Source organism: Halichoeres trimaculatus, unplaced genomic scaffold (genome assembly GCF_033239565.1).
Source record: "Halichoeres trimaculatus isolate MK-OKI-2021-1 unplaced genomic scaffold, fHalTri1.1 fHalTri1_scaffold_10, whole genome shotgun sequence".
NCBI lineage: Eukaryota > Metazoa > Chordata > Actinopteri > Labriformes > Labridae > Halichoeres > Halichoeres trimaculatus.
The window spans coordinates 30,008,035-30,034,209 of record NW_027437187.1 but is presented as its reverse complement, the minus strand read 5'-3'; the positions used below and the strand labels follow the sequence as shown (position 1 = coordinate 30,034,209).

The window sequence follows — 26,175 nt, the reverse complement described above, 5'->3', positions numbered from 1 at the left end:
GCAGGTAAATTAGCCATCTACTAGGCTAGCTGGAGGCAGGCTAGCTTTCTATGAGTGTGTTTGAAAGCAAGTTAGCTTTCTTTTAGCCTGTTTGCAGACATTTCAATGTATTCAGCAACAAGTATTCTCCTCAAGTATTCAAATAATCATAGTTTTATATCGAAAGAACATAAAATATACAATAGTGATGTATCTGGAACCTAAAGTTCCCACGGGTTGGGGCAACCAAAGTTCCCACGGGTTGGGGCAATCAGAGTTCCCACGGGTGTGGGCAACCCAAAATTCCCACGGGTGTGGGCACCCCAAATTCCCACGGGTGGGGGCACCCCAAGTTCCCACGGGTGGGGGGAAGTTGATTGACAACATCAGGTGAGGGGGCGGGGTTGTTATGTAAATAATTGATTGACTACAACAGGTGTTGTTATGTAATTGATTGACAACAACAGGTGGGGGGAGGGGGTGACCTCTTGACCTCTAGGGTCGTAAATCACTTGCTGGCACTTGCCGGGTACCTATATTCTCTAGCCATTATGCCAAGTGTCATCATAGAAGTAACCAGGCTTTAGTCTGCACTACAAAAAGTTCCCATTTGAAAGAACCTGGGGGGAAAAAAAAAAAAAAAAAAAGTTTCCCCAAAAATAATCACTTTTCTGGGGACTCAGGCTTCTTCAGAAGCATGAACAATGTTTAAAATTCAGTGAACCTGCTCGACAGCCATTCACAGTCCGTTTTGAAGTTTATATATTGAGAGGGTGCTTTAGTTGACATTCGTGCTGCAGTGATGTTGACTGACTGAGATAAGATGAGGATATCAGATGTTTCAACTTATGAGATGTCTCTTCTGAGCACCATGAGAAGAGCCAGCTCTGATAAGCCTCTGCTGATAACACCCTCACACTGTCAAATAAACTGTTCTCACATTCGCCTGGTTTTCAAGTATGTAAGATCAGGCCTGCAAATCCAGTTCATTTCACCACACAGAAGTTAGAGATGATGTTAGAAATCCCCAATAAACCCAGATTCTTTTAAGCAGGAGTTAAACAGCGGGAGCGTCTCATAACTCGGGCAGAGCAATAATACTCACAGGCAGTAATTGCTAGCCTGCTGATTCCAAGGAACGGTTGGAGCTTCTTACAGGGCAGAAGGCAGGAGGCTGAAGGTGTGAGATGGGCAACGTCTCCCCTTAATCCACATCCCCTCGCAGCATTCCCTCTTCAATTGATCAGCCACCTGCAAGACACATGCAACAGCAGAAGCCTTAGTCACACGGTATAAATCAGACAGGCCGCTTACTCGCTTAGTGTTTCAAAATGTTTCTCTTGAATAAATGGAACTCAGAGAACGTATGTTTGATTCAAATCAAACTCAATCAACTCAAACACCCACAGATCTCAGAAGAATGATTTTGGTCACGTCTCACTGGTGCTGTTACTGTAATTATAATTCAGCAATCAAGAATCAAGTTGTTCTGATTGACTTTAATTATGTTTTGGGTAAGATTATAGCTTTATTAAAACACCAATATATTTGGGTCCTGGAGAATGCCAATTACAAGTAAACCATCTCATATTTACTTTTTTGAATGGAGACACATCAAATACATTTTTGAAGTTTTTCATATTGTCAAAGACAATTCATCAAACTATGTTGCTAGGTTGAATGTTCACAGGTTAAGGTGCATGAATAATCTGTACACCAGGGTTAATCTGTCAGACTGTCTTCTTACTGCTGTTGTGGTGGAAAATAGAGCCGTTGCTGTGCTTTTGAATGTCACATTTCCAAAAAAAGTATCTCCCCAAAGGCCAGTTGTCAAGCCAAAGTACTTCTTCTTTCATGTGTCGTCTTCAAACATCCAGCTCTGTGTCATTTAGCCATGCCCTTGTGTCAGCTCCCGCTCTGAAAAGGCCCTCCTTGGACACAGGGGTAGGTCATGATGATATGTCGGTGGTCTGCTTGCAAAGTGCACTGTCCGACAGGCCCTACTTCCTCCTGGATGAACCAAAGCAGCCAACCCTTGTGCAAAGGTGGTTAAGAAAAGTCCATCGTTGGCGAGGTAGCAGTTCTCCTTCAACACCATCCTCAGGGTCTCGGATGTACCAGTGAGAACACGTGCATTCTGCCGACTCTTGCTTCCAAGCTGCCACCAGCCAGGCCTTTACAGCCATGTCTTCCGGGACAGATGTGAACAACTCTTGAGCCACAACATTGAACAAATGAGGGGACTTAAGTCTGTTTGAAGGGGCTTGCTGCATTATTGTGGCATTCAGAATTTGCCAGTGGTGTTGTTTGACTTGCTTTACCAGGGTGCCAGCTGGCCTTTTGTTGAAGGTTGGCCTGGGCGATTTCTGCAAGAGCAGGTAGGTTGACCACAAAGGTGGGCTTCAGGCAGCTGGTCACAATATGGGGGGCATTGTTAAGCCAAAAATAAATGAATTATCACTGAAGCAATACATGTTTGAGGTCTCATCCATGAGGTAAGCATAGAGGTGCAGCACTCACAACAATGCCAACAGGCAAGCACATCACACAAGTCAATAGCACCATTTAGGGTTCTGCAAATCAACCCTGACCTGTTGCTCGGATGTAATGGACACCTTTAGGTTGACATGTCATGTCACTTCATCTGATATTGTTTGTACTCAGAGAAACCATCTACATGTAAGGCTGCAGGTCTGCCGGGAAGCTGTCTCTCACACTGCTTGGTCATGATTTCAGGCTACGCTAGCATGTCATAGCTGGACTTATCAAAACAATAAATCTAAGAGTCGAGATCGTAAAATAAACATCTTTGCATTCTTTTGATTTCAAAACTTGTTTCCATTGTATAATGGAATGCAAACTAACCAAATTTAGTTATCTTTATTAAACTATTGCAATTCACTGTTTAAGCTCTTATTTATTAAGTTTCTAATAATAAAGATAATTAATTCGGCAGCCTGTCCTGCAACTTCTTGCTAAAAAAAAAAAGCTCCCTTCACGAGAGTTCTACACAGTTTATCTTTGATTTCACAGGCCTGCATTGTGCCACTAATAATAATGTAAGCCAGGCTTCAATGAGCATTTTGCCTCTGCCTAGTTGAAATACTACTACAACTTAGTGTCACTAAGAACCACATATAGCAGATGAAAGCTCTGTAATACAGAGTTTTTAGTTTGGCACCAATAATCTAAACCTTCATTGCAGAAAAAGAAACAAGTAACAAAAGTTTCTGCAGGAATTATCATCCGTCACATAGCCAATAACTGAATTTGTGTAACAGCTTTTATAGTACAGAAAAAACTGAAATAGTCACCATTTGTTTGGACTGCCACAGATGCAATTTCCCGTTTTATCATCCTAATAACTGAGCCACATTTATCAGCAAACAGTGCAGAAGGCAAAGACCACCAAATGGCTTGGCAAACATTTGATCTTCCACATTTGATACGAACACACAGAGACCTGGCTGATGCATGAAAATCAAACGGGATGAACTTCCCTTTGATTTGCTGGCCGGGAAAAGTAAGACCTTGGATCCAAAGCAAAGTGCTGGAGCATCTGTGCTGGAGTAATTTGTCTGCAGAGTTGTTGGCAGGGAGAGAGACACCTTGTTCTTCCTCTGCAAGATGTTCTCATCTGCCTCATTACTGGCAAAACAATTAATTTTGACGTCTGATATTTGGTTTCAGAATCATTACAAGCATCTGCATTACAGCTTAAATGTCACATTATTAGGGACATGATGTAGATACTGCTGCACAGAAAATGCTGAAAATTGAAGACTCAAGTTTTACTTCACTTTTGAAAAGTGTTTCACTTTTACCATAAAAAGTAATAGTTTGAGAAAATCTAGCTGCAGCTATAATTGTATCCGATGTGATATAATCTCAAAGACATATGCTGATAGCAATAGCTGATTTGTCTGACTCTTGTTGGAAATGTATAAAATATGAAACTCAGGCAATAATCAGTTATCTTTTAAGATTGGTTGAATTCAAGATATCTCAACATCCACGTATAAGTCTTTTTCACACATGTATTTTTGCACACTCCTTGAAATTTGCCAGAGGGCTCAACTTCAAATTTGTCAATTCTTTTTTTTTTCAGCCTGGACTTATATTCACAAAGAGTTGGTGAGTCTTAGAAGGCAGAAAATGACATAAAAAAAAGTTTGCAGTGAAAGCAGCAATTTAATGTTTACATCCTTTAGGTAAAACATTAGAGCAGCTCAGCCATGATGACAGTTGTTGTGTTTTAGACAATGCTACACAGATGGATGATAAGATTACTTTCCTTTTCTAGCCTTGAAAATGATTTCCTTTTGTCATTGTTAAATGTTTTTATTCGTTAAAAGATGCTTTGAGGAGGATCTGTTTTAATTGCACCCCCTTGCCACCTTGTGGCCTGGAGTCTCAGCACACTGCCGTTGTTTTGGAATTAAATGGAGATCGGATTGAAACTTTTTTTATTTTTTTTTTAAGAAAGCTTTTTACTGGATACAACTCGCTGAGGTAAGGTATTTATCAGTACAGTTACATAGCAATATGGTTTGAAACGTGACATCAAGCAAAAGTTGTTGTAGCCGGCTACATGTAGCAACATTGTCAGCTCAGTATTCCAACATCTGTAGGCTAACATGACAACAAGATAGCACTTTCAGTTTGTAAGTAGTTTAGTAGCTGTAACCTCACTCTTTATTTTATTGATAGACTCTCAAGTTTGAACAAAACACTGCAGAATAACTGCTGCATGTGGGCTGGAATGAACATTATCACGAACAGTTTAGCCCCTGTGGTAGCCTTTAGCTCAGGCTTTATCACTCTCCTGTTGAGCTTTCTTCTGCTCTTCTGTCCTTTTTCTGTATAACAGTTAGGCTCTTGTGTCCACCATCACTACAAAATGAATCACAGAAATTGTTTTATAAGAATAACACAGATCTCTGTGTTTTATCTCCTCTCACTACTAAACTTTGTCAGCTGGCGTGGTGTTGTCTTAGAGACCTGGGAGCTAAGAAGCAGCAATTTAATATAACCTGTGGCCAGCAATATTGGCGCTGATAATCTCATTCTAAAGTGTGGATTACAATTAGGCATATATCTAGGAGGGAGACTTTTTCAAGATCACTTGAAACTCCTCACAGACCCTATAAATTATATTTCTTTGTATTTAAAAAAAAAAAAAAAAAAAAAAAAAAAAAAAAGGTTTTAAACTGGTCACGTAATGAAAGTGTCTTCAACTTCACGGATCCACTTCCCAAATAATCACTGTTACATTCCCAAATCCCCTCTTTTCTATATATTTGGGGATTCTTACAACTGGGCCACCAAAAAAAAAAATCAGGGGTAAACATTTTGACCATTTCATTTTTAATCAGAGACAATATCTTAATTGCCTTTGCATTGATTGCAGTACAATTGATCAGAAAACTCTCCGTCAATGCAACATAAAAAAAAAGAAAGAAAATGTAAGAGCAGCTGACATTGATAATATATTGAGATATATCGCAAATGAGCAATGCTACAATGGATGAAAAAAGAAAAAAACTGAGCAAAAGCAGTTGTGATGTTTAGATGTGCATTAATAGACAACTGTATGTCAGAGTTGCAGAAACAGCAGCTGTAAAACATTCAAATGTGCATTTTTGAAAGAAACCATGCACACACAGCTCATACTGTAATTTCCAGAACTGTGGTGCTATTCACAGCTATAGTTCATGAATTCTCTAACCTGGGGTAAAACTCTTACCTGCAAAATTAATAACACATGGGGAAACAAATGAAGACAAACCCAGTGAATAAGTAATTACTTTTAATGAACTCTGTTTAACTTATGAATACGTTGTGCCAACGGTAATTAAAAGTATTATCACTGTATTTAATTTCTCTCATTACCTTGCTTTGAGTTGACAATGCTGTGGTTGCTCCAACAAGTTAGTGCTACTGTTTTCCTGGCTCATTTCTGTTACTGATTTCTCACACTGCAGGCAGAAAAAACACTGAAAGAATGCTGAAAAACAACTTCTGATAGATATATCTGAATAATGTATGTCAGATAGTTCTCAAAAAGAAGAAAATACAAGGATAAAAATGCTCAATTTTTTAAAATAAGTTCTGCCTCAGATCAGATCATGGTTAGAGGGAAACCAGTGTTCACTTCATCCAGTAAAGAATCCTGTCTCACAGCTCACTTTTCCCATGTGGCCTTGAATGATAGCACACTATCAGTCATATTCCCCCAGAAGAACAAATCACCTTCACTTAAGCATTAATAGCAGAGATATCATGCATGGCTCCTTTCTTATAATGCACAAGCAGCTGTTTTTGTGAAATATTAAAGGTCTCATATAATGCTTCTTTTCTGCAGTTTAATATGGCTCATTGATATCTTCATGAAATGGTAGTAACATATTTTGCTCCGAAAAGCCAATAAATCAAGCACAGCAGCATTGTTTCCAGGCTCTCATAGCCCCTCTGTTCAGAACGCTCTGATTTAGTGGGCGTGACCTTCATATGTAAATGAGCCACCGCTGGTACCGCGTCGCTGAGTGAGGCGCCACAAGATCCGAGTGCACAGTGTTTAGAAAACAGCGAAGCTCGTTTACCGTAACATTACAGGCTAAAACAACAGGCTAACTGCAGCCAAAGTTAGCATCCTGAAGCTAGCACAGAGACAGAGGGGACACTGAGGAAAAGCTCTTACATCTGCTCCACAGCACACAGCATTTAAAATACTCACATTTCCAGGGTCTGAGGTTTGTTGGCGGATGGTCGGTAATGGGCCTGGATTCAGGAACAGTCTATTTGCTAGCCCTCTGTTGTACTGTCTAAAGTTGGAAAAGCAGTCGGCTGTGAAGTGACTAGCACACACATGCACAGTTTTACTGAGTGTAGCTGGCACATTTCCCTCATAAATGAACTTTAGCCACTTAGTCTTGTCTTCTTCCGAGATGGGAAGCTTGTGCATGGGACTATGTGGCTGTTTACAGCAAAAAACAAAGCAGTGATGGCTCTTCAACTTTGGCATTCTCCTCCCCACCTCTGGGAAGATTCAGGGGTAACTGCTCCGGTGGACCAATCAGGTCAGACTTGCACCTGATTGGTCAAAAAAGGGAATCGCTGACGTCGGCAAATCTCCAAAATCCAAGCAGCTCGTTTTAGGTCAGGATTTTACATTCACAAGCACTACTAAGTACAGGTTTTGTCATTAAATATCACATTTTGTGAGCTGGGAGTAAAGCTATAGACCCACAAATTTCACTAAAAGACTTAATAAAATGATTTTGCATAATATGGGACCTTTAAAAGTCAGTGCCCAACCTAAACTCCTGCTGGCTTGTTGAAAAGTGAAGCAGAGCCTGATGAGGGAATTGTTTCCCCACCTTAAAGCACAGATCATTTCTGCCACAGACCTCAGAGAATATCACTCTAACTGCTGCCTTACCGGCGTAATACATACCACGCAGAGTAGAAAGATGCTACGTTTCTCTATTACTCACATAATATGAAAACAGAGCCAGGGAGCACAATGTGACTCAGACTATAACCTGGAAACAGTCATTTTCTCCTTCCACAACCTTGGGATAACAGCAGCTCAAACACAAAAGCACACACATTGAGGCAAAATACCAACTGAAAATATGTCGAGGGATGATGAGTCGCGGATAAACACCATCTGTACTGTATTTAGCTTTGCAACATTTAAAATGGAGAAAGGGGAACAAACGGATGGGAAGCAGACCCGGAGAGTTTGACAAAAAAGTGAAACAAAGGCTAGAAGTTTAAAATGATAAATCAAAAATATTTCCACACATGCATCATGGATAAACAGAAGCAAAGCCTCTGGGAAAAAAAGGAAAAAGATACACAAACAACTTTCTAGGTTTTCATGTGCTGGTATGAATTTACAAATCATCTCCACAAGCAGAAGTCTTTGCCACTGATAGCCCGGGACTTTCGCTCTTTCCCCCCGTGTCTGTGACAAGATTAGGCTATCTCTTCTTGTGCACATGGATGACTGACTCCTTGGGGCTGGTCGCATCTCTCTCGCACCCCCTCGCCTCCATCCCAAGGCGGAAAACATTTCTATTTTCAACAGGATTAGCTCTTACCACAAGCCACCTGACAGGGAAAAGCATCACCCATGTGACACACCCCCTAGGCGCCCAGCAGAACATATGATGGCCTCAGTGACTAACAGGGATCCTGGGGGGGTTTACCTAACAGTGATGTGTGGCCAAAACAGTTCCAAACTCTTCTCCTCACATCAAGTCTTTGGCCATTTTTCTCTCCTTTCTGTGGCGTAGGAAGTTCAGATACTGCTGTGATGTGGAGCTGTGTTGTGATAGCTGATTTGGCATTTGACAGTAAAAAAGACTGCTACAACATTAGCTCAACAGCTAAAGTAAGCATTCACGCAGGGTTCGAAAATAAAGAAAGCAATCGTCGCCTAATCAAGAAATTCTTTCTTTCATGCTCAATTCATTTTTGCCTTGTATTTCAGCTCTTCAGAATATATTGTGCGTATAAAGCACTTTGAATTGCCTTGCTGAAATGTGCCATTTAAATAAACTTGCCTTGCCTTACTAACATATTGGGAGGTATTGTGCTTTCCCATATTACAAACCTGTAAAGTTGGACTAAAGTCACAAAGCTGGATGTTCATACTGACAATGTACAGATTTTCAAACCACCACATATTCACATGTTGCAGGTGTCCCTGAATTTGTCTGTAAACTGATCAAAATGGTTTGTTCTAAAAATAGTATGAGATCTTCTGAAGATTAGCTGAAATTGTCATAAGGGAATATTTGATCCCCTAACTAGTTCATGACACTTCAGAAGGCTTCGAACACTAATTTCTACCCATAGCTCTGCCCCAGAGTGCTGGCCAATCAGAGGACAAGTGGTTTGTGGAGTGGGAAGCCTTAAAGAGACAGCAGCTATAAGAAGCATTTCAGACACAGGCTGAAGTGAGGATCTTTTTTAAAACACCAGAAGGAGAAAAATAGAGGCAGACAGTACAAACACAAAAGCACAGTACCCCTCTTTAAAATTTCAAGACTTTTTTCAACAGTGCCTTGTTGTTCGGCTTTTTTTTTTTTTTTTTTTTTTCTTTTTTCTAATATTTAATGTCCTTCACTTTTAAATTTCCCAAATTTCTTAGTCATATAACCTGCAGCCCTTCTTTTTGTTTAGACCAATTTTATGTACAAACCAACTTTATACAGAAAATCGTATTTATTTATTTATTTATTTATTTATTTATTTATTTATCACAACTGACTCTCCTCTAGTCTATAGACTGTATAAAACAGGGACATAGTCTCCCCGACGTCACCAGTCTATTTCTGACACAGAAAATGAAGCACATTGGCTATCAAGGCCATATTAGCAGCGGGCTTTGTGTGCAGCGATTGGCGATTTGCGATCTTAATATCCTCTGAACTGCAGAGTCAGAAAAAAAATCACCCCCGTACAGTGGGTGCCGATAGTAAAATTAGCAATTCAGACGCTGGGGTTTTTTGAACCAGGCTGTAAATAGGTTAATTTCTGTTTTGAAAAGGGCTTTTTCTGGCTTGGTGTGTATGTGACTTCTGGTATTTCTGGAGCCAGCCTCAAGGGAACACTCAAGAAACAGATGATTTTAGTTCTTTTGCATTGTCTCATATTCTTAGACCGGAGGTTGCCGCTTGCTCTATTCTGAAATTACTTTAGAAATCTTCTTTTTGAGCTTATGAATGACTGAGCATGCAAGATTCATAGATGTCCACTTCCCGCTGTTGCTTTTTGTGGTATATAAACCATGCAGTTATGTTGCACTTCAGTATGAGTTCTGTAACACCTCCAGGTAACACCCCTGAGGAATCAATGTAGCGTGCATGGGCTATGTTCTTGTGTGTAAAAAATGGACAGGTAAAGAAAATATGAATGTGAATGCTGCTATGTCTCCTGAATTAATGCATCACACTTTTCAACTCAAAATTACTGGGAAGTACTCCAGCAATAAAAAAGAATGCCCCCCTCCATTAAAAAGTGAACCTACTGGGTCTCACCACAGGTACACAGTCCCTTGGCAAAGTGATACAGCCTCTCCTGTTATTGATTCAAGAGATGGATTGATTTCACCTATAACAGAATAATAATAATAATAATAATAATGCATTTTATTTATAGAGCGCTTTTCAAGTTCTCAAAGTCGCTTTACAAGGTAAAAGCAGTATAAAAACAAGTTAAAAACAGATACAAAAACAAAATGAGATAACAGAAAAAGAAGGACATGTATAGAAAAGAAGACGAGACAAAAACAATTCAAAGGTGTAGAGTAAAAGCAGGTTCAGTTACCGGTGGTTGTTAAATTAAAAGCTATGCGAAACAGGTGAGTTTTGAGTTTTGTTTTGAAGGCAGTGAGGTCAGCAGTATCACGGAGGTGTTGTGGGAGTGAGTTCCAAAGGGAGGGGGCAGCAACAGAGAAGGCTCTGTCCCCCCAGGTTCGGTGCTTGGTCCTAGGGACGGTGAGGAGGTTTGCTACTGAAGAACGGAGGGTGCAGGAAGGGGTGTAGGGGTGGAGCATGTCAGTAAGGTATGGAGGGGCCTGGTTATGGAGTGCTTTGTGAGTGAGAAGGAGGATTTTAAACTGAATACGGTAACGGAAGAATACACAAACACCCAATCCAGCAACCGTTTTCCTCAACAATAAGACTCCTCAAATATGACATTTAGCATATTTTTAATTTTGAAATCCACCATTTCTCATTTTATCTGTGCCTTTTGTGCATGAGGGAACACAGCAAATTCACAATTAACAGCTTTAACTATGCCTCCAAGGTGTTTCTGAGCCAGACACTTAACCCTGACTGCACTGCTGGGACTCTTTTCTGACCTGTAGGAGGAAACATCCACTTTAAAGCTCCGAGGCAGGAAGTGTTCTCACTGACTGAGTTGGTTGGTGTATTTTTACAAAATGAACAATCATTAGCTCAATAAAGAGGTAAAAAAAAAGAGGAAAATCAGTGAAAGCTTGATTCTCTGCGAACTAAAAAAAAAAAAAAAGAAGAAAATCCTTATGTAATAAACTAGAGATATATTTGTTTTGAGTATGGTTTTTTTTCAGTGCATGTACTTGCAGAAAGATGCTGTTATGAATACCTATCTTATGATAATAATAATAATAAGGGGTTAAGAACAAAAAACAGTGCAATGATAACATTTTAAATAGATAGATTAATAGATAAATCAATAGATTAAAAAATAGATAGATTTATATATAGATGAATAAATAAATAGATAAATAAATAAAAAGACAGGAATTTACAGTGTATGGAATCACTCATTAACCGTGTGAGGAGAATATAATCAGAGTAAATGTGGAACTTTAAAAAGACGAGTTTTGAGAAAAAAGGTAAGGAACAGAGACGCTAATCGTTTTTAATTATTTATTTATTTTTATTTCTGCTGTTAGTACAAATGGTCTGTTTTCCTCATGAAAGGCTGGACATGCATATGAGCCAGAACAAGTTTGGTTTCAGCATCCAACATCAGATATGTTTTAGCCATTTTTAAAATTTGGAAAAGCAAAATACCCCCTCTTTAAATGCAATCCTTTACTGAAGCTAGCCTAACCTTGTCCGTAGTATGTTCAAGGACTGAACACAACTAGCCTGGCTTTAGACTTCTCAACTTTTTTTGTCATTCTTGCTCAGAGTTTGATGAAAAAACATAAAACTATTAGAGTGACTACCTTTTCAGGACATATAGCTAATATCTAAAGCTAGCTTGACCAAGCGTGTAGCATACGTAGCAGGAGGTTTGGACACAGCTAGCCAGGAACTGAAAGCTGGAAAGATGAGTCGAGTTTTCTACCAGACTCCTTTTCTGTAGCTTCAAATTTCAGCCTACTCATATTTTAAACCCCCACAGCATCGTCTCTACTCACAATGAAATGAAAGTTTGTCTTTGAATTTAATAAATATTATATTATTCCTCAAGATAAACTAAAAACAGAAAATTTCATCTTAAAGCAGTCATTGTACTGAGTCTCTGCTGGGTTTCTCAGAAAGCACAACAAGCTTGAAACAACATAAGTTTTATTCTTTTTGACTCAAGGAAAATATCTGTCATTTGATCTGTTTCAAGAATATTTTACTTTTAAATTTCTGCTGTTTTTTCCCCCATTCCTCGTTTTAAGCACCAAAGGAGGAGAGAAGCTGAAGGCTACAGAGTCGTGTGAACCAACTCTCAGCTCAGATCATTAAAGCAATACCTTCAAACTTGACATTCTGTATTTGGACCGTTTTCTCTCCCTCTCTAAAGCTGCCTCTGTTTCAACGCAGTGAGCATTTTTAGAGTGTCAGTGCTAAGAATTGCATGTCAGCACTGTTTGCAATCACTTTTCAGACCAATAAATCCAGAAGCCCTGGTGACAATTTAATTTAAATTCAGTTTGATTAACTCCTGTGGAAATCATCATATTGGAGTCATTAGTTGTAGCTAACTCAACAGGAAAATGTTTTTGAGCTCTGTGTGCCTCTTTATTCAGTACAGTGAAATTATTTAGTCAACCTCAATGGTACTTGAAATGAAATAAGACAGTCACTATTGAAATGAGCTGGTTCAAAATGAGGAGCAGTGTTGGACTTTCATGAGGCATGGCCCTCCTTCTGTAAGAGGCTTCTGCAACAATTTATCCCACACCTTGAGGAGAGTAAACCAAATATCTTTCTAATAACCAGACAGAATAATGAAAGCCATCTAATCACATTTCTGGAGGCTGATAGCACTCACGACAAAAATGAGACAGAAAATGATAAGGTATGTGAATCAGAGGAGATCCAGCAAACCCTGAGACGTGAATGAATGTGCTTTAAAATCAACAGTACAATAAAGCAGTTAATGTGAAGTATTTCATTGCTCAAGTGTCAAGGACCATCACACGCTAAATTTGCACATAGATCACCTGAAATAAATGCAGAAAGCTGAAGTAATAAGAGAAATGAAGTTCAGATGTAGTTTGGAGACATTAGCAAGAAGTAGCACTTAGAAAAAACTAATCACACTGTAACAGTATCATCAGATGATTTTCTAAAGGGTTGATGAGAAGAAAAATGATTATTCTATAAAAACAGGGCTCTCAAGTTTTGAATGCAGACTAGAGTGACACCCCCACCCCACCCCCTGTGGGTTAAAGGAATAGGGGTCTTTCATAACTTTTTTGTTTTTTTTTACATAGACTCCTCAATCCACTGCTATTTTAGGAGGTGACAGTCTGAAACATATCACAACAATAAATTCTACACACCATTAAAAAGAAACTCAGCAAATCTTCATCATCAAAAGCATTTTGCCTTAAAAAGACAAATTTTCAAGTTAAAATTTCAAAAGCTCTCATTTATAAATTTGTGGATACTAAATCACCTTGTGTCCTATCTTCTCACAACTTTCACAGCTCTTAGTTAGCCTATAAAAGGTCATTAAAAAAACACTGAAACCCTAATTAGAGGCCACTTGATGGAATTGGGCTTTTTTCAACTTGGAATTTCAGTAGCTTTTTATAATTTTGAATTTATTGAAAATAAATCACCTCTAATGTGTCCTGCACATCCTCTCGCAACTTTCACAGAAAAGGGGGAATGTTGAATATGAAACTGTCTTCACCCCGGTATAAACAATATGTGATGCAGGATACCTCAGGTTGAATTTATCATGTCAGTAAGTGACTAAAAACAGCAGCTCGGAGATGCAGTTTTCTATCTGCTTCTTTACTCTCACCAGCACAGGGCGCTCACTCAAAGACGGCAGGTATTTAGGTCAGATATTTACACGTACACCGGCTGCACTGTAAAGTGACATTATCTGACAGAAAACAACAGTAACAGCCACCCTTTAAATGGAAGATATCGAGAGCAGATCGTGGCAGCATCAGATGCACTGATGTGCGGGACAGCCAGATGCACAACATATCTATGATGCGTCATAGTTGGTCAGACATTTCAGGGTTTCCCTAATGTTTATACACCAGGAAAAAAATAAATCATAATGATTGTTCACGAGTCCAAGTCAAGTTTGAAGTCTCTTTGTGTGCAACTTGTAGCAGAAGTGCTATTTTTATTGGTTGTTGTGTTAAGATTTACCAAGACACAGTAGTGTTTCTGTTTCTGATTGGCTATGCCATAGCCAATCAGAATGTTCTCCACTCCAGTCGAGCCCTGTAAATATATCTAAGGTTATATGTATTTTCCTATTGTTAGAAAGATACACAGCTGAAATCAAAAGAAAACTTCTAAAAAGAACTACATAAGTTCCCTCTATGAGAGGTTATAACTCGTCAAAATTAGCATTTTCTCTCAAGATAGCAATACCTATTTTAAAGAGCCTTGGATGCTAATCTAGGTCATTGTATCTTTCATATCATACTATTTTGAAATCCACGTCTGTCTTTTCTCTCTGTGATCTCTCAAGATATGCCTAAATAACTTGTTAAGAACAAAAGCGTCCCCGTCATTGACTCAGTCGTATGATTTATCTTGAAGCTCCGCGGTACTTTTTAAGGTGAAAGCTAAACTAGGGTTAAATCATTCCCCACTCGCTGTTAGACTGGTCTGTCGGAGAGAAGGAACAACAGAAAGACAAACACACAGAAGGTCTCTTTGATATTTTCTTGAGATCTTTTATTCATTTATCAAGTTTCTCTTCAGACAGGAGAGCAGGGTGTCTCATTTTCCATTCCATCAGGGAGAATAAACAGATTCTCCAATGCGATTTTTTTCTCTTTTTTTGTATCAAACTTCAGAGCAGATGTACACAGAGTTTCTACAGAGCGGCTGAAATGCACTTTAATGTATGTGGGCAGCTGTGGAGGCTGGAGCTCTATATGACTAACAATCTGCAGCTGTGAGTGATGCTTTATAGATCGAAATACGTGCAGAAAAAAAGACATTGTAATGTTCTTTTGTGCAAAATTGTATCATATTTTTACACCGGCTGAATGTTTAGATGTTGAATTTAACATCAGGATCATCAAGCTGTGGTTGGAAAGAACTTTGTAATTTGCAGATTTTGTTTTTCACTTGTGATGTGAAAGCAATGACTTCAAATGATAGACAATAACAGTGTGTAATGTGTATGTTTGAATGACCTTAATTCATCAGGATCGACAAAGTGACACCCACCAAGGTTGCAACAAGTGTTTTCTTGATGCATCTGCGAGGTTTGCAAGGCTTTGTGCGGACAAATGGTGTAACTTTAGCAGCCTCTAGAAAAGCACTCAGAGAGCGCAGACCTCCACCAAGCATACTGTGATTGTCACGCAACACTGAAGTCCTACTTTAATGTTATACTCCCTTTCAGCAGACTGTCTGCTATAATTGGGTGTTAGTTGCAGGTTTGTACGATAATTTGTTACCTGACTGATGAACATTATGACGACCCAGTACATATTTCAAATTCCAGATCTTAGTATCCAGAACATTTTTAGGACCTGGATGGTACCTTTATATCTGTCAGAAATTATGGTGACCTTGTTTTGTATTTTTTTTCCAAAGCAATCTTACCATTAATTGTGGAGTTATAAACACATATGGTGAAAACAGCCCTATCTCACAATGATAAAGAATCATATAAGAAAATCCAGAATCCAGATGGATCACCTCCAAAACTGAATCACTTCTTCCTTATCCCATTTTGAATATTCCCTGAAAATGTCATCAAGATCTGTGTGTTACTTTTTGAGTTATGTTGTTCTCGGACCGACAGACTCTCCCAAAAGCATAATCTCCTTGGCGAAGGTAAAAAAAAAATACTGACATTTGTAGGTATTATCACACAGAGATCACTGTGATGACCATGTGACGAACAATTCCTGGTGTGAAATTGTGGCCAAACTCAGCAGTGAAGAGGAATTAGTGAAAATATATATATACATATTGTAAATAGTGCAAACAACTTCTTCTACTCCAGATTGGTACTGTGGTAGATAAAGTATAAAAGCCAAATGCATTCTCATGCTGCTTCCGTGTGTCTCATTTCCGTGTGCGAAGTTTTTGTGGAAATCACAACATAGCCTTAACTCTCTGAAGACTAATTCACCACAAAGTAATGGTTAAACTGAATGAATTTCTCTGATATTTATCATTTAAATAAACAAAATACTCATACCTGCCAAAACTTGCCACACATATAGAGGGATTTCCCCGTGCGACACTGCATGCACTACTATTTTTTCTGTGTTTTTTTAAAATCTTTATGTTCTGTACTGAAGTTTGCTCATGCTTGCCAGGTCTAATGACACATATACCACACAGCACTTATTAATTATAAAGAACAACTGGTATTGTAGCATCTGTGAAAAAAAACCCTGAGACCTTGAACTACTCAGCACCAGTTACTGCTGGCCATAACCGCGCCAAAAGAACGACACTTGACCGTCTATTTAACTCTCAGACTAGTGTGTCCTACAACCTCTCAACACACAGACGTTGGCTGCTGAACCCACCATTGCAGGTGATGCATTCACTGAACCTTATGATTCTTCAACACAAAACATCATAACAGCAACACATTCCCATTGTTGTGACAATGCAACAGTGGTCTCCAGTTCTGATTCAGACGACACAAGATCCGAGCTAGACCCCATCGATTGCTTTGAAGGCTAAACTAATCGATTGTGAAAGCATCCAAGCTCAACAGGTAGATTGCAGATAACTGAATAGAACTGAATGTTTCTTTATCTTATTTCTTGCTGAAGACGGACACCCCAGAGAAATCAGGGGTGTGGCATGAGCACACGTGAAGCCTATGAAATTCATGTCTCAAGATCAATGTGTGAGCATTAAGCTATGCAATCACAAAACATAACTGATGGAAAAGTTACTGTTTCTTCTTTATCTGTATTCATGTCTGCAGCCACTTGTGTGGGAAAGTGTTTCATGGGTGATTTGCATAAAATGTGACCAGAAATGACCTTTTCTTTCTTCTTTTTATTTACTTTCAGTTATTACTAACTTTCTCCAATTTATTCTCAACAACACAACAAGTTGATTGGCTATAGCACCAGTTCAGTACAAAACACAATCCAAATAACCACAGTCAACCTCCCATGAGGGAACAAAAACCTTTTGACATGCAGCAGTAATTATGCACTCCCAGAGCCCTTGTTTTCATGGTTCATGACTCCTGCCCCCACTCTTGCCTCAGATAGGCGTCTGAATTCATTTTAATGACTTCATTTAAAAGCAAAACACAATCAAGGTAATTAGGGTAACCTAGCAAAGTTTGGATGACTGTCAGGTTTTTAGTCTGTGTCACGGAGGGGGGAAAGATGCTGCTAACGCCGGCCATCACATTAGTTCCATCTCTAATTAGAGGGCAGCGGTTTAACTGGGCCAGATGAAAGAGGTGTCCAGGGAGACTTGCAGGTCCACTTTAATTAACAGATAAGCAATTAATCAATTACTCATTTGTGGGGGCCAATTAAGAGAAAAATTCTTGAATCTGATCTTAATTGTGTTTTTGTTTGCTTTCAGTTGCACAGTCAATTTTCCAGCTTTTACCCAGCAGCTGCAGAGGAAGCACCAGGAGAGGTGCTTTAATATATTACCCCATGTTGTGGTCATTTCTGTGCGCAATTAAAAATCTGAGCCCAGTCGTGATCCACCATTTGCACTCCTCCATGCCAATTTATAAGTAATCCGTCAAATAATTTGCCTCACACAAGCAAATTAATCTTCAATGTGTAATTATAATATCATTAAGATGCTGTGTATCCCTGAAAATGATGCCTAAGTGATTCCATGCATCATTCCGTCCAAGGTATTGCTGGAAAAAGAGCTGGAAGGCAGCATCTTCAGTGTGTCTCACCGAGGAAAAGTTCAGCTTTGCAGAAAACACATTAGCACAGGCATTTCTTGTGTCAGTGAATTAACTCAAGATGATATATTTAGTATGATATGACAGGGAAGTAAAGTGATCATGTGGATACAAAAGCACCTCAGATTACCTTATTTTTGGCAGCAATAATATAACTCATTTAATAGTAATTAGCTCTGAAGACCAACACATTTACTTTAAATGTAATGACACACTATCATACATGACTGTCAACTACATATGAAGTACATGCTTGTTCTTCATTTAAACATTTCTCTTCCTTCATCAAAGCAGACCTTATTGTGACTTCACACAATAGCTTGTATACATCACATCAGGGGCCAATTGTGGAGGCATGGACCCCACCAGACCTCTGAAGCTGTGCTGTGGGAATTACTTTTTCAACTTAGTAATGTTCCTTCAGCTCTCTGTCCATTGCTCTTCGATCTAATTATCATAACACTGCCTCAAATGTTAGCACAATCAGTGGTAAACAGCATCCTGCATGCAACATGCACTGTGACCAGTCTTCTGTTGCACAACCCCATTTACAAAAATCATAGGTTCACTGGTCTTCCTTCCTTGTATGACTCTTGGTAGATACTGACCACTGTAAACTTAGAACATCCCATAAAAGCGTTACTTTTAAAGACACTGATCCCATTAGGCAAAGGGCTGTGACCTCGAAAAAAGTTGTGACAGAGGGGCCATTTACATGGCAACAGTTTCAGGGTGAAATGCATAAGTATTGTTGTGTTTTGGCCTTGCGTTTACACGAAAATGACGTTTTAGCTGACCTAAAACACACACTTTTGAAAACGGGCTCCAGTGTGGAATGTTTCTAAAACACTGCCACCACTATTGCTGTGTAAACAGCAAACTGGTATTTTCAGTGGAAATACTGACACCACACTTCATCACCGTTGTTACGATCGTCGCAGACTACCATGTTGTGCTTGTGCTGCTCAATCTGCTGAATCAGCTGACTGTCTTTCAACAAAATGTGCATCTGTTGCTCAAATTCTGCACTTGGAATTTGCCAACACACCAGATGATCGGCTCAACTCTACTTCTACCAGAGTTCTACCAAAAGCCGCTTCTGGACAAGACATTTATAGCACCAACTACAGGCCTGGCATGCTTACTACAGCATTTTCAGTCCCTCAGCGTTTTCGTGTAGATGCATATTTATTTCACTGCATTTTAGCGTTTTCGTATGGAACGTTGTAGTGTAAAAGAGCCAGAGACTCATGACCCCTTGCTATGGGGAGGCCAAACTAGGTTTTCCTTCTGTCCAAATTCTTGCTTGTGCTGTACGTCCCTTCGGATAAAAGTGTCTGCTAAATGAAACTGTTAACTATTATCCAAAACAGACAAAAATGAACAAAAAGGAAAATAGCCTAACCTCCACGTTGGGAACCACAGATCTAGCCATCACCTATTGGTCCAAATCAATCAATGAAACGATATATGCCACTGTATTAAGAAATAACCAATATCACTCTGTACGTTTACATGCAGCTTAAGGAATTAGACTTTTAGCTTATTCAGTGCCAGATCAGGCTATTGCAATGCATGTAAACAGCTTAGTCAGACCAAGAAAAGACTGGGGATAGTTCATTAGACACATGTAGATGATTTGATTGCCTTGGCTGTCTTGGTAATATGATAATAAGGGCTGCTGCTCTTCAGCACAACAAATAAATACCATGGCAAAAGAGAGCAACACGTTTTTTTTAATGTTTTTTGTTTTTTGTTTTTCTGTAGCAAGGAGGAAACAACCTCCTTTTTAACTCAGCTCAAGGAACTTAAACATTATATACCCATACATATGGTGATCGATAAATCACCCTTTCACATTTTGAGAAGTATCATTTGTCAAGAAGTATCTTTAAACCTTGAAAATGAATGTTTGAGTAGATGTGAGTGTTGTGGACGATTTCTGAGTCAGTCCCAACAGAACATTCTGGGACAGACTCAATTTTTCATGTAGGTGCAAGTTTCTATGGTTGTAATTTTCTAAATGGCTGTCCGTCTCGTAAATGAAACTCTGAGCTATTGCCCACACTTAGTGTAATTGCACTTTTGGGCGCCCTACAACTTTAGGGACACAATTATAATATTAAAAAAGTTTACTGTCAGGAGTGAGTTGCTAAACTTTTTTCCCTCCTGGGCGTTTCCAAAGCCACAGCATCCTTTCTGTGGTCGTTAAGGCTCTGGCATCTCTTTGAAGAGCAAGTCATTTAACTACAGGAGGGACAAGGATGTCAGATAAAGTGGCAGGGAACTATTATAACAGTGGTTTGCTTTTAATGATGAGAGCAGTTCCAGATTTGGCATCAAACCAACAACCAGATATCAATAAGAGTAAGGCTTGCCTCTCATTTTACCAGAGCTACAAGGACAATTTGTCTCAGTTTGTGCCAGTTAATTTCAATAATTGATTGATCAGTTTCTGAAAAAAGCAGTTTTTTGATTTCATGTTGAAACTGCTTTTGAGACTTTTACATTGTAATCCCAAAGTGAATGCATCTGATATTGATGGGATGCCCATGGTTGTTCATTTGTCAATAAAGGAGATTAAATATAAATCAAATGACTCCAACTTAAACACCCAGTACAGCAGATCTTAACTTTTTGATTCAATGATTGGCTTTGACAGCTTTCCATTACATGAATCATCTCTGAACTACGAAGGTTGAAAGGAGAAAGCAATTCGTGTGGGAACTTTCAAAACTAAAAGAACATGAATGTACGTTCTAAATGCACAATATTCATATCCACTCAACTCGCCCTCTCTGAATGTTTTGGTGTGATGGCTGTCTCGACAAGAGAGCAAACACAGATCATGCCGGCCAGTGAGCCTGCAACCCCATCATGAATATTAATGACTGTACCAGCAGACCAAGGAGACTCATTATAAGGCTGGGCCAATATTGCAGGCCTGATGGAGTATCCCCAAGTGTCCTCTGGTTTGAAATGTGGTGGACTTGCTATCTTGGGATCAAATAAATCATCCCTGTGTTGCTGATTGTGCCATTTTAGAAAACAGGAGGCTAATATACAATCACCAAAGCAAGGGTAATTAACCTTAGTTAGATTCATAGCCTTCAAGTCATGGTGGTGAGCATACATTTACCTTGAATGTTTAAAGTCTTAGCAGTAGTAGCAGTATAACCTTTCTATGCTACCTTGTTTCACCTGACCAAACCCTTCCACCAAAAGACGCAACCAATCATGCATATGTTGTCACTAAACACTGTATTCTTCAAGAATTGTGATTGGCTGATTAACAACAGGCTATAGGGCAATATCAAAAGGAAAACACACAAACAAACAAAAAAGGTGGGGTGGGGGAGGGCACTTGTGCTCAGAGTAAGAGTTGACATACTAATGTAAAGCCTTATGTGGCTTGAATATCAAGAAAAAATTATGTATTTAAAATTCATATTAACTTGTGGCTAGGCGCTGCCCCGTTGTGGCTGCCTTTCGCAGTAGGTCACTCTTTCCTGTCTGTTTCTTGTAATTTTTTCATCTCTTTTTCGTCATTTTTGCGTTTGGAGTGGATCATTACTTTTTATGGTTCATTTATTGGTCATGGACACCAAACTAGTTTTGTATTCAGTGATATTTTTTACTATTTTTGCTCTTGTGCTTGTCTGGAGATCCTTCATGTAACCATGGCTGCATTGTTTACATGTGAAATAAGCTGTTGGCAGCCTTTAGCATGTCAATGCTAACTGGTGCAAGGACTAATGATTTCCCACAAGGTGAGATCTATCTCCAATAAGATGGACCAGTTAGCCGTGCTAACCTAGCAACAGAGGGAATACCAGAAGGCAGAGTAGCATCATGCTATTCACAGACATGGCTAACAGACCTAACACTGGACACTAACTCCACATTGGAAGAGCTTCACCTGCTGTGAGCAGACAGGATACAGGAGACAGACTGAACAGACTGCTGAAGAAGCTCAGTCCTGGACCCTGTAAAGGTGGATGCTGGCTGACTGAAGAATGATGGACAAGCTGTCATCATCTATTTTCTTATGGACCTTTTTGCACTCTTTATACACTTAATTACTTTTTTTTTCTTGATTGCTGCTGTAACTCCTCCTGAATTTCCCCTGGGGGATGAATAAAGTATTTTATATTCAGTTCCATTCTAAAATGCCCCACTTAGCCCCAAACTGGATTAGATAAACTACAGTGCTAGCATTCTTGTTAGCTTTTGAACTTTAACCCCACTATAATCACCTGTTGCTGGTTAAATGGAAATTCCTTGCAAGTTACACTCAAAACAATAGTACACAGATATCAGGGAAGCTATCATGTTAACTACTTCTAAAATGGAGTTCAAAATGTATCTTTAAATTGCTCCCAAGATAGCAATGAAATTAAGAGTCATTTCTATAAATTTATATGCTATTGTACACTTCCATTTCTCTTTATGTTTTTTTTTAACTGTTTTTTTTTTCCCTGCTGTGTTCTCATATCTTCAGCTTTTTTTAAAAACTGTGTCCTATGCAATATCCTCAACCATCTTAACAAACAACACATACTGAATAACACGTATTACCTGGGATTTTTGGACCAGCATAAAAGTATATATGAAGTATGTTGATATTGTGTTTTGGCTTCTACGAGATTTCGACCACTGCGAAAAAATATTCTCAAGAAAGAAAGATTGTCTCAGTGCTTATTACGATTTTGTCCTGGCTGGCTCGCCAATTATGAGGCAGATGAATTGTGAAATAACACAGAGCCTTTCTTGCGAGCCTGAGGCTTGTAACTGACACATCCCAATCCTATTTAATTTATTCTTCAAGACAAAGTGACACGGTGGTATTGCTTAGTGGCTTGGTTGGGCAAACACCATACCCTTATATCCCACCCTGTGCAACCTCTCCCTGATTACACGTTGATTAATGTTTTTTGGAAAGATTTCGTGGCTCGCTTCCCAGTTGCCATGCATGAGTCCAGATTTCCTGGAATCATGTGTATTAAAACCAATCTCCATATTGTTACCAGCCAAAACACAGTCTGTTTACTGAAAGGGATGCCTCCAGTCCTTAACCGACCTTTCAAAGCTTCAGCAAGTTATAACAGCAGCTTACACTACAACTATAAATTAAGTTAATGGCTTGATAACTTTAAACTTTCATACTGCTTAAAAAATATTTAAATTTTCAAAATAATTACACAAAAATGTAATAAGGAGTTTAAGACATATAGAACTTCCAACCAAAAGTTATTTTGGAAATCACAGTTAGTCTTAACCTTGGATATTGATGTTTTTCATACACCTCTTTAGCATTCATGCATCTTATTTTCATGTTGTTTTTTTATTTAAAAAATGTTTAAGCTTTCAAATCTATTTTTTAATGGAAAAAAAAATGCTGCATTAGATTTGGTTCAGTTTCCAACTTGCCTCACCTTGAGCTTGTGCTCTCTGCATGCCTGTATGGGTCCGTCCCATGATTCATCTGCAGTGTCATAACAGCTGCTGCTACCTATGATCCATGCCCTGACTGCAGCAGAAAAATATCACCATAAAGGTTGCAGTACTATATATCTGATGGCCAGATGTTGCTGTGACAATCCACAGAGCTACAGTACACACACAGGTCCTCACCTTGAACCACCCTCATCAAAAAGGTCAGAGACATTTGTTGTTTTCTGCTGACTCAGCTGCTGCCGCTCCATCACCAATGTCATTGCTGTCTTAGCTTCTATATGTCCCTATCCCCAAACTGATTGTCTGTAAATACTGTTGAAAAAAGAAGTTATCTTCAAGCACTTTTTCCTCTTAGTAAGCACATACTAATAATGCAATGGCACATTAAGCCCTCCCTTCCCCTTTAATAATGATTTTGTGGTGACACCAGGTCCCCAGGCACATGTGATGTTAGTATTCCCTCATTGATGCTCATGAAACGATTGATATTAGTGATGCAACCTAATACCATATTCCCCACACAGCACCAGAAGCAAACTAGTCAAAATTTACATCCAGAGACAGTTAATTCACAAACGAATTGAGGAGTGGTCCAAGGAAAAGAAAGGCAGAAAGAGGCAAATTGTGGAGCAGCAGATGGTGTGAAATGACTCGAGATTTGGGTGTGAAACAACTTGAGATTTAGTGCATGACTAACAGAAAATGCTGCCAAAAGCACTCGAGCTCATTTCATAAGCATAAATGAGATAAAGTGCAATGGAGTGGCATTTTAGGGTCTGGAGATTAATGGTGGATGTAAATTTGTGGTTCTGTAAGACGTCCAGCTCCTGACTGGCTAGGGCTCAGAAGCACAAACAGTCTGACTGAATTAAAATGTAAGATAAAAAGATGCTGACACATTTTCACACAGCTTTTTGAAGCTGTGGCTGATGGAAGTGAGGCTAGTTTGCACTGTGTTTGTCACATTGAGGTTGTTTTTTTTCTGCTACTTTTGATGGATTTTAGTCTGCTCTCTGTGAACAGTCTCCATCAGTTTACAGTTTGTATTTTTTTTTTCATCAGATGGCCAGCTTGGCCAGTAAAATTCCAGTATGCCATACAACTCTCAGGCATAAGCTATGAATCACAAAACAGGCTTTATTCTCTGCAAACAATGCCGAAAAATAGCACTGTACTTCAGCATCCTTTATTTTTACATTTTAAGTGTATTTATTGATATAATCAGCGGTGCCAACTTTCTACAGTGAGGAGACAAATCTCCATAATCATATCTTACCAATATTTTTAGACGTCGGTATGTGTAATATTAACGGCATTCTTTATTTGTTGTTATAATGTGTATTTCCAAACCATAATATCATAACCGTAACCGTATTGCCATAACATCCAAAAAGTCACTGAAATAAAGACATTTATCTTTATGATGTTTTATTTCAAAACATAGTTATTTTATAATTAGCTCATTATTGAAGAGAGGATATAAACTATGTGGCAAAATAACTGAACTGAATTTGCTAAAACATTCTGTCAAAAATCTCCATTTACAACGTTTGAGGCAGCTTCAAGCAAAAAGACAAAACAGCCGCAGAAACCTGAAGCATTTACAGCACCACTTTACTAAGATTTAAACAGGGTTAATGTTACCACAGCAGCTCTGTGTGTCATTAAACATGGTAGACCATTTTCTCTGGAATTTTCCTTTACAAATCATTGAGTAGCACCGGACTAAATACATCAACATTTATATAGAATCCATATGTATTACAAGTTATCAGAGCTTCCCAGGTAATGTTAATCTTAGACTAATAGGGTTTCAGTTGATTTCTGTGTTGCATTGCAGCTTTTTTTTTTCCCTCTCTTTTTTTCTCTTTCTTTCATTCTTTCCTTTTTTTTTGTTCCCAAATCAAGACAGTGGTAAGAATTACTCTGTATTGAAAATATGGGCTTTAAACTGGAATAAGCAAAATAATGGAAAATGTGGTTATAACTGATTAACTATAGTTTCAGTGAACAAATGCAATTAAAAAAAATAAAAAAATAAAAACATAAATTCAACTTTAATTTCAATTTTTAAGTTTTTTTTTTTAATATGTTCATACTTAATCTGAGGGAAGGCAGTGATGCTTGTAAAAGTAATACGATAAACTCTCATTGTGCATAGTGTCAGAGTTGGTGTGTATGGGTGTTATGGGTGTGTAGATGCAGTTACAAGGGTATGAAATAATAGATTAACAGGTTGTACCTTCCTGTAGTTCTTTATGTTGGTGCTACCTTTAAGGTTTAAGCAAAGGTGTCTTGTTTTTTTTTTTTTTTTTTTTTATTTTATTTTATACTTTTTTTTCTCTGATTTTTTTATTTTATTTTAATTTAAATTTGACTGTTAATTCTTCTATTTTGTATCAGTAGTGTTTAGAAATTTATGGGGTTAAAATTGATTAAAAAAGACCTTTATCACAGATATTTTTTCTTTGTAAAAATTGTAATTATTTAGATCATGTTTGATAAAAAGTCCAAAGGAAGAAATTCAATTAATGTGCAAAACATGTGAATAAATTTCTAATTAAAGTATCCAGAATTTTAGGAAATGAATTTGACTCTTTTCTGCGTTTTGAACCTTTTTTGAATTTATTTTGAATAATTTAGTGCCGATGCTGTTTAATTGAACAACCTGAGAGATAATTTCTTAAAAGCACTGTTCAGCTGTCACATCGAGTAGTTTCATACTTTTACAAATGGCATTTTTGCTTGAATTGTTAATGTGATTTTCTAGCTTTAAAAAGCTTAGTCACAAACTTTTCTCTTTGTGACATTGTAAATATGACCAAATCTGAGCCAAGGCACACAGAGGTCCCCAGATTTGAGTAGCAAAGCCCCCTGACA

General features: G+C 38.5%; 1 protein-coding gene across 1 annotated transcript in view; it reads right to left on the bottom strand.

The window, feature by feature from the left end:
• Nucleotides 1-26,175, bottom strand: part of lingo1a (leucine rich repeat and Ig domain containing 1a) — a 193,257-nt gene that overhangs the window by 103,340 nt on the left and 63,742 nt on the right. The window contains exon 2 of the mRNA XM_074678250.1: nucleotides 1,085-1,230. The gene's annotated coding sequence lies outside the window, so the exon portion shown is untranslated. The remainder of the gene's footprint in view (nucleotides 1-1,084; nucleotides 1,231-26,175) is intronic.